This window comes from Protomyctophum parallelum, assembly GCF_964188405.1.
Source record: "Protomyctophum parallelum genome assembly, chromosome: 3".
Taxonomy (NCBI): Eukaryota; Metazoa; Chordata; class Actinopteri; order Myctophiformes; family Myctophidae; genus Protomyctophum; species Protomyctophum parallelum.
In genome coordinates, this window is record NC_139698.1 from 9,015,496 (window position 1) to 9,025,173 (window position 9,678).

At 45.2% G+C, this 9,678-nt stretch overlaps 1 long non-coding RNA gene across 1 annotated transcript; it reads left to right on the plus strand.

Annotated features, from left to right (window-relative positions):
* The first annotated feature begins 6,181 nt into the window (after positions 1-6,181).
* LOC310856201 lies at positions 6,182-8,106 on the plus strand. Its single transcript, XR_014569057.1, has 3 exons — positions 6,182-6,212; positions 6,441-6,571; positions 7,632-8,106. It is a non-coding gene; the product is annotated as an uncharacterized lncRNA (long non-coding RNA).
* Positions 8,107-9,678: the final 1,572 nt, after the last annotated feature.

Here is a 9,678-nt window from a genome sequence, read left to right on the forward strand (position 1 = left end):
TGTTCGAACTGGCAACCTTGCGTCCGGCCACTGTGGTTTTTTGGGGGGGAATTTATTTATTTATTATTATTATTAAAGTATACAAAATCTTTACTTTTCTGCGTTAGGAAAAATAGCAAAAAAGAGTTTCTCGCTTATTTGATTAATAAAAAAAAAGTAATCGTTCAGATTAAGAACAATCATCACTAAGAAAATAATCAATAGTTGACACTCATAGTAACATACTGTAGTATGCTATTTGTTTTGTTATGTCAGTGGAAATATATTGTATGTATGTTGAACAGAAGAGGACCCTGACTTTACAGTATAGGTTCGTTATCCGTTCAAAACATATTAATTAACCCATTCTGAAGGGTCAGGTCAGGTTAATTTTGTGTGTGCGTGTGCATGTGTGCGTGTGCATGTGTGCGTGTGCATGTGCATGTGTGTGAACCCGTACAGAGTGGTGTGACTATAGTCTAGATACTATCGACACTGTGCCCTTCAGTGACATCCTTTCATCTCTCTGTTCTTCCATCTTCTTTTTTTTAACATCTTCTCCAGATACACTGTCTGTCTGTCTGTCTGTCTGTCTGTCTGTCTGTCTGTCTGTCTGTCTGTCTGTCTGTCTGTCTGTCTGTCTGTCTGTCTGTCTGTCTGTCTGTCTGTCTCTCTCTCTCTGATCATTTAAAGTTTTAGACTTACAGTATTATTTTTTCACTTCCCTTTCCCTCTTTTGTGAGTTTTTTAATCTCCCCCCGGACCCCACCCCCCCCCCCCCCCCCCCCCCCCCGCCCCGTTCCGCCCCCAACATACACACAGCGCTGCCCAAATACCTTTGCACCCCCTGAACCCGTCACATACATGCACGCACACACACACACACATACACACACACACACACACACACACACAACACCAGCCTTACTTGTTCTTAACCCAAAGGGACAGTGACCGTTTGGCTTGAACAGTTACAGTTGTCTGTCTGTCTGTCTGTCTGTCTGTCTGTCTGTCTGTCTGCAGCACTTGTTTCACAATGTGTGGGTTGTTAGCTTTAGCGTTAGCAACACTGTGTTTTGATTGCGGTCGGGCTAAACGAGAACAGATTGGGGGGTGTCTGTCTGCTGTGGTGTGTTCTGCTGATTACACACACACACACACACACACACACACACACACAGGTACACAAAACACACACATTCCAGTGTGTGAGACTGTACCGCGGGGCACCACACACACACACACACATACATACACACACACACACACCATGGATGTCATTGCGGCCACCATTTTGTCGCAATGTTTGCCTCAGCCGAAGAAAAAAACGAAAAACACCACCAGCACAACACACACACACACACACACACACACACACACACACACACACACACACACACACACACACACACACACACTCGACGTAAACTACATTAAACCGCAGAAGCAAAGCAGGCACTGAGCCCTGACCTGCTTCATTAGTCATTACGTCTGTCTCCACGGATTAAAAGTTCTCCGTCTCCACGACTGACTTCAGTCATTTAGGATTCCAGAGAAGCCAGCGTGTCTTCTGCTACGGTCAAAGACACACAGCGGCATTTGTAGCTTTGTATCTTCGTAGCTGAAGTTGAACCTTTTTCGTAGCTTTTCAGCAGCTACAAACAGTCAGATATATTATATCTTTGCATCTTCGCGTCACTGGCTTGCATCCAAAATGAATCCGTGTGAACGCATAGCATTAGTTAGCCCATAGATTATTTGTTATTTTGAGATTAAAGTGTGTCTGTCTTAATTCTTTCTGACCTGAGATCAGATTCATGCGAGGTTTCCACTGGACACACATTGGTCTGATTGACCCATTCTGACCTGAGATCAGATTAAAAAAAATGTCAGTCGTTCTTCGATTGTTCAAAAATAGCAGACCTACAAGCTCATATCGCGCCACTCGGTGGCGCGATATGAGCTTGTAGATCTGCTATTTTTCAATAGCTAAAGCATAACATGATGCTGACACCAAAATGGGTTCCCGTTCAGAATGTGTTAATTAATTGAATTAACTCTGACATCTCTATTTTAAAATAAATGAATTTGTTTTCTCTTCCCATTTTCCCATTTAGTTATTTAATTGATTATTTTCACAACACTGCTAAATTACTACTTGTCATACAACAAATATTATAGGGCTGGCGTGGTTAACTGTTTCATAACCTATTTAATATAATATAACATTAAAAAATAATTATTTAATGATTAAATAAACAAATATTCCATCTGCCTTCCAAGGGTTTGGTATAATGATCCAACACAACACCGTGTTGGGTTAGTGAGTATATAAACATATGATTTCACATTATTGAGGTCACTGTTTTGTATTCCGACTGTAAAATAGCTTCATGTTTCTATCATTATTAATAAGAATTACCTTGTTTTGTATTATTGTAATGTTATTGTTTTTACTGTGTTTTGCTCTGACATTTTCAATTTCACTGATATTAATTTTAACGCTTTTCCGCAGCAGACCATTTTACACAAGAGGCTGAATTCAATTAAGACTAATGCTATAGTCTCACCTCCACTCATTATCACTGGAGCGCACGTGTGTGAGAGAGAGAGAGAGTGAGTGTGAAACACAAGTATCTCAAGTGTAATTATGTCATGTTGGCAGCAATTCTTCATACGCTTTCAGCACGCGCACACACACACACACACACACACACACACACACACACACACACGCGAGGGCTGCAGCCTAGCATGCAATTTGCCGGTTGGTTAGCAGGCTGTTAGCCGTAAGGGAACATGAGAGGCAGTTAGTTATTGATGTCACATGCATCACTGTGTCTGAGCGGCCAGACACTCACAGTACAGACTGACAACGCACGCACACACACACACACACACACACACGCACACACACACACACACACACACACACACACAGTCAACATACACAGACAGACAGACAGACGACTAAACTCAATTCAAAGGAGCTTTATTGGTATGAGAAGATGTACGTTGCCAACAAAGCAATCAGGACGGAACAATGCATGGACAATAAAATACTAAATATACACGGGAATGAATACATGTGTAAACAGAGCTGTGTTACATTGCAACTTACAGTAAGAGGGAAGACTATTATTTTGCGAAACAATAACAAAAACTGTGCATTTTCTGTCAGAAATAGTTATACGTCGTCCACATAGGAGAGAGGTTAGCTGGGGATACACTTTTGAAACAGTTGGCACTAGGCAGCAGTATTTCAATGTTTTGCATTCATTTGGCGTAAAACCTTCACGACAAAGCAATTTATTCAGATTCAACTAAACTAACTCTCTCTCTCTCTCTCTCTCTCTCTCTCTCTCTCTCTCTCTCTCTCTCTCTCTCTCTCTCTCTACAATTTAAAGTTTACAATTTAGGCATTTAGCAGACGCTCTTAATCCAGAGCGACTTACATCAAGCAATAACAAAAGCATGGCATACGTCGCATATATAAAAAATAGTTATGATGAATCATGTATAAACTAAGAGCTTAACAGTGAAGTATTTATGTAAACTATACATACTATACCATATTATATATTATACATGTGTACTATAAAGTGCTATGACTACATAAAATGCAATTCTAGTGCTGTCTACGTAACAAGCTATAAGTCTGTTTAAAATACTATCTAAGTCTCTCTCTCTCGTGAACGTATATGATTTTGTCTCTCTCAGGTGACGTGATAAGAGATCTTAAAGCATCATTAAACGCTGGTAGACGTCTGGCTTGTCACGATGTAGAAGTGAATTAGACGGGGTTAATAGCAATATGGTATTTAAGATACATCGTCCATCGGCCTGGGCCGTGGCTCAGCGGTCCAGGCACCTTGGCTGGTAATCCAGTCTGGCAGTGTGCCGCGGGTTCGACTCCCGATCCCGACGGCCTTTACTGCATGTCTTCCCCCCCCCATCTCTCTCCCCATTTCCTGTCAGCCTACTGTCTGTCCCTCTATAACAAAATATAAAATAAAAGGCCATCGTACCTGTCTAAGCGCTTCTCCAAAGGGAGAGGCACCCACAGCCACAGCACCAGAGGGAAAGGTGCCTACGATCGGGTATACCACCCACAGTTAGCACACACACATGGGGAACATTATTCATTCTCTACTGCCATGATACCATACTGTGGAATGCAGTGGTGTGCACAGACATTTAGAGGGGCAGGTGCTCAAGTGTAAAAAAAAAAGGGCAGCTTGTGCAGCGCATTTTGGTGCTTTAGCTATTGAAAAATAGCAGATCTACAAGCTCATAGCGCGCCACCGAGTGGCGCGCTACGAGCTTGTAGGTCTGCTATTTTATTTATTTATCGAAGAACCGCACTGACATAGAAACATAGCTTTACATTGTGGGGGGCCTAAATAATATAGTAGAAGCGTTTTTTATCAAGATTTGATCAATGTCACCGCATGGTCCACACCCTATAAATTAAGAAAAAAAAGAAACCTTTTTTTTTTCTTCTTTTTTTTTTTTTAAGAGCACATTGCCAAAAAGGGCAGGGGGTGCTCTAGCACCCCCCTAGTGTCTATCTGTGCACGCCACTGCTTCACCCTCAATGTCCTGACACCATGCCTTCACCCTCAATGTGTACCAACTGGTGTCTTTCAAAAGTGGGCCTGAAGGCCCAGGCCGTAGCGTAACGGTCTGGGCACCGGACTGGTGATCCAGTCGCGGTGTGCCGCGGGTTCGACTCCCGGACCCGACACGGCCTTTACCGCATGTCATCCCCCCATCTCTCTCCCGTTTCCTGTCAGCCTACTGTCTGTCCCTTAAAAAATCAATAAAAGGCGTAAGCCGCAAAAAAAAAAAAAAAAAGTGGGCCTGAAAAGTCTGTCCTGTTCGTCTCCCATTTTCGGGAGGAAAAAAAAAAAAGTTGCCATTTTGGACATGCAAGGTTTCCACCCGACCTGACAGCCACGACATGCCTTACCCCCCCCCCCCCCCCTCCACCCGGAGAAAGTGACACCCAGACACAATACCCCCCCCCCTCTCTCTCTCTCTCTGACCTTCTTTCAATCTTCTCTTGGCCTCCTTTCTTCTCTCCTTCCTTCCTCCTAACTCTCTCTCTCTCTTTCATCTTCTGTCCACTCCTTCGTCTCACCCTGTCGTCTCCACTTTACACTTCCTTTTATTTATTTATTTTTTCTATCCCACCCTCTTTTCTTCTCTCCATCTCTCTCTCTCTCTCCATCTCTCTCTCTCTCTCTCCATCTCTCTCTCTCTCACCATCTCTCTCTCTCTCTCCATCTCTCTCTCTCTCACCATCTCTCTCTCTCTCACCATCTCTCTCTCTCTCACCATCTCTCTCTCTCTCACCATCTCTCTCTCTCTCACCATCTCTCTCTCTCTCTCTCTCCCTCCATCTCTCTCTCTCTCTCTCTCTCTCTCTCTCTCTCTCTCTCTCCATCTCTCTCTCTCCATCTCTCTCTCTCCCTCCATCCATCTCCCTCCCTCCATCTCCCTCCCTCTCTCTCTCTCTCTCTCTCTCTCTCTCTCTCTCTCTCTCTCTCTCTCTCTCTCTCTCTCTCTCTCTCTCTCTGTCTCTCTCCATCTCTCTCTCTCTCTCTCTAATCTCTATCATTCCTCCTCCTCATTTGCATAACACTATCTCTCCTCGTCTCTTTCCTGCTCTTGTTTTTTTTTTTTTTTTTTTTTTTTGACCTTTAGGATAGATTTGCATAGGGGGACATATTTCGGGGTTGCGCTAAGGCAGTCAGCAGTGATTTGTCATGTTGTCTGTCCTGTGATTAATGGTAAACACACCCCCTCCTCGCTCATTTGTCTGTTTCTCTCATTGTGTGTGTGTGTGTGTGTGTGTGTGTGTGTGTGTGTGTGTGTGTGTGTGTGTGTGTGTGTGTGTGTGTGTGTGTGCGAGCGCGCTGTAGTTGTTTGAGGAAAGTAAAGTAAACAAAATGACTAATCAGCAACTTTTTTCTTCTCAACTTTTGTCCCATTCCTCCCCCTCTCTCTCTCTCTCTCCCTCTCTCTCTCCCTCTCTCTCTCTCTCCCTCTCCCTCTCCCTCTCCCTCTCTCCCTCTCTCTCTCTCTCTCTCCCTCTCTCTCTCCCTCTCTCCCTCTCCCTCTCCCTCTCCCTCCCCCTCTCTCTCTCTCCCTCTCTCTCCCTCTCTCTCTCTCTCTCTCTGTACTGTGGTTGGGCTTCACAGCGTCCGAGGAGTCCAAACAGACTCAAGGTAAGCAGGGTTTTTAACTTCTTATTCACCACATTGTTTCCTCGCTTTTTTTCCCCTCGTATTTATTTTCTTCTTCAAATGAATCAAGATTATCAACCAACCTGTCTCACACCCTCCTTCCCTCCCTCCCTACCTGCCTGTGTGTGCGTGTGCGTGCGTGCGTGTGTGCGTTCTTGCGTGTGTGTGTGTGTGTGTGCGTGTGCGTGTGCGTGCATCTCTCTCTCTCAGTGACCCCAGCCTCTAGGAGCAGTGTGGGTTCAGTGAGGTCACTGAGGCTGGCCTTCCTCCCGCTCCTCCTCCTCATCGTCCTGGTGGTGGTGGTCTAACATTGACCTCTGACCTTTGACACCTGACCTCAGGTATGTTGTTAACAAACACACTGTACATAATGTACACTAGCTACAGCAGTGGTTCCCAGACTTTTCCAGACCAACATTGATACTAATCAGACACCATTTGAAAAGATATCCTAGAAGATTTTTTTACGGCTTTAGCAGTGATTCTCAATTTCCCCAGTTTGATATGCATTAGTTAACAGACCCCCAATTAATGGCATTTCTATCTCTGAGACCCCCATTTATATTGTAAAATCACTGTTAACCCATTCTGACCTGAGATCAGATTCATACGAGGTTTCCACTGGACACACACTGGTCTGATTAACCCATTCTGACCTGAGATCAGATTCTAAAAAATGTCAGTCGTTCTTCGATTTTTCCAAAAATAGCAGACCTACAAGCTCGTATCGCGCCACTCTATATAATGTAACGCTACACGGCATGTGTACATGGGGGGGAACAAGGGAGGAACCGTAGTGCAGAGAGAAAAGATGGGTTTTTAGCCTAGAGTCATCTCTGACAGCTTGAAGGAGAGCGTTCCAGCGACAGGGGGGGGGGGCACGATGTGTGAATGCTCTGCCCCCCAAACGTGCTTTTATTGCGTGTTTTGACTGTACGTTTTCCAGCATCCTGAGCGCGTCGTGGTCTTGGAGGGATGTATATATGTCTTATTAAAGTGGACACTGGACATGTAAAGAACTGTGTAGCCGACCAGGCATTCTCAATCTGGGCACCGTCACTCTAACGCCCTGCCCCTGGAGATCATGGCTCGCCGAGTCTGTGTCTCGTTTTAAATCGCTCCTAAAAACCAAAAAACAAACATGTTAGACAGGCTATTTGAGACAGTTATAATAAATACAGGCTGTTTTAAGCTAGTTTTAAAAGCGCTATATAAATGCACCATTTACCTGTGTGTGTGTGTGTGTGTGTGTGTGTGTGTGTGTGTGTGTGTGTGTGTGTGTGTGTGTGTGTGTGTGTGTGTGTGTGTGTGTGTGTGTGTGTGTGTGTGTGTGTGTGTGTGTGTGTGTGTGTGTGTGTGTGTGTGTGTGTGTGTGTGTGTGTGTGTGTTGCGTTTCCTCAGGAATCCGCTGGATTGGTCTTCCTCGATGTCCTCGTCTTCCCACCTGTCCTTATAGATCTACAAGCTCTCTGAAGACGACCCACCTGTCATGATAGATCTACAAGCTCTCTGAAGATGACCCACCTGTCCTGATAGATCTACAAGCTCTCTGAAGACGACCCACCTGTCCTGATAGATCTACAAGCTCTCTGAAGACGACCCACCTGTCCTGATAGATCTACAAGCTCTCTGAAGACGACCCACCTGTCCTGATAGATCTACAAGCTCTCTGAAGACGACCCACCTGTCATGATAGATCTACAAGCTCTCTGAAGATGACCCACCTGTCCTTATAGATCTACAAGCTCTCTGAAGACGACCCACCTGTCCTTATAGATCTACAAGCCCTCTGAAGACGACCCACCTGTCCTTATAGATCTACAAGCTCTCTGGAGACGACCTTCAAGACTGAGTGCTTCAGAGCCCTCGTTCTCAACGTGCCCTCCTTAGGGGTCCCTGAGGGCGTTCCAGGGTGGTCCCCAGCTGATTGATAGTTAGGACATTATAGTTACATTCTCAAGCGTTAAATCGACACAGAATTTCTTTCAGTGTCGGTGGGGGGGGGGGGGGAGGGGGGGGGGTGGGTGGGTGGGGTCCCAGAGATAAGAAACCGGACGAAATGGGGGTCCGTATGCTAATGCAGTCACCATGGGGGTCCTTGAGATTTAAGAGAAACACTGCACTCAGAGAGAGAGAGAGAGAGAGAGACATAGAGAGAGAGAGAGAGAGAGACATAGAGAGAGAGAGAGGAAACACTAGAATACAAGTGAAGGGGATGTTGTGTCGCTCTGTGACCTTGTGTCCCAGAAGACAAAACTCTGTTGAGCATTATCAAGACTCACTCGCCAAAACACACATACCGTACTCACACATGCACGCACATACACACAAACACACACACACACACACACACACACACACACACGCTCTCTCTCTCACTCTCTATCTCTCTGAGCACGTTGCCTGTAAGTAAGCATGCAGTGGATAAAGAGTCAAGTGGACTCACAGTTAGTTAAAAATCCACACGGAGACCTTTTAATTATTTTTTTAAATTACTTTTATTTTTAATGTTATTTCTTTCTATTTTTATTTTACCTGTAAATCCAAAGTGGTGGACCCCCCCCAAAAAAATCATTCAAAACAAACAAACAAATAATGAGGATTCAAACTCGAACTAATCCTGGGAAGGAAGGAAAGGAAGGAAAGGAAGGAAGGAAGGAAGGTGGAAGAGGAACCAACGGACAGCAGCGTTGTGGCGCCCTCTACTGTGCTCATACTGGTTGTACTGGTTTGAACTGGACTGGTTTACTTTGGACTAGAATCTACAGTCTTGTCTTCCTGGACCCCTGTGCTGCAGGTAAGGGGGGGGAACGGACGGTATGGAACGGATTAAAACCGGAGCAGAGAAGACACTAAGCCTTTATATAAATACGGATAAAAAGAACTTTACAGACACACAGGAGCAGGTGAGAGAGAGAGAGAGCTTAAGCCATTCTGACCTGAGATCAGATTCATACGAGGTTTCCGCCGGACACACACTGGTCTGATTAACCCATTCTGACCTGAGATCAGATTCTAAAAAGGTCAGTCGTTCTTCGATTTAAAAAAAAATAGCAGACCTACAAGCTCGTATCGCGCCACTCGGTGGCGCGATATGAGCTTGTAGATCTGCTATTTTTAAATGGCTAAAGCATAACATGATGCTGACACCAAAATGGGTGGCCGGTCAGAATGGGTTAAGCTCGATTTATACTTTATCTTGCGACGGTGTCGGGCAACATCTACAAGCCTACAGCGCGTCGTTTTCGAGGCGTGCTGTAGGCTTGTAGATCTGCTGTGTTCAGGGCGTGCTGTAGGCTTGTAGATCTGCTGTGTTCAGGGCGTGCTGTAGGCTTGTAGATCTGCTGTGTTCAGGGCGCGAGACACCGCCGTGCGACGGAAGTGTCGACTCGTAACGTGGGGGGGCGCCGCGCGTCCGCAGCTCATTGGCTGTTCGCCGGCTTTCTCA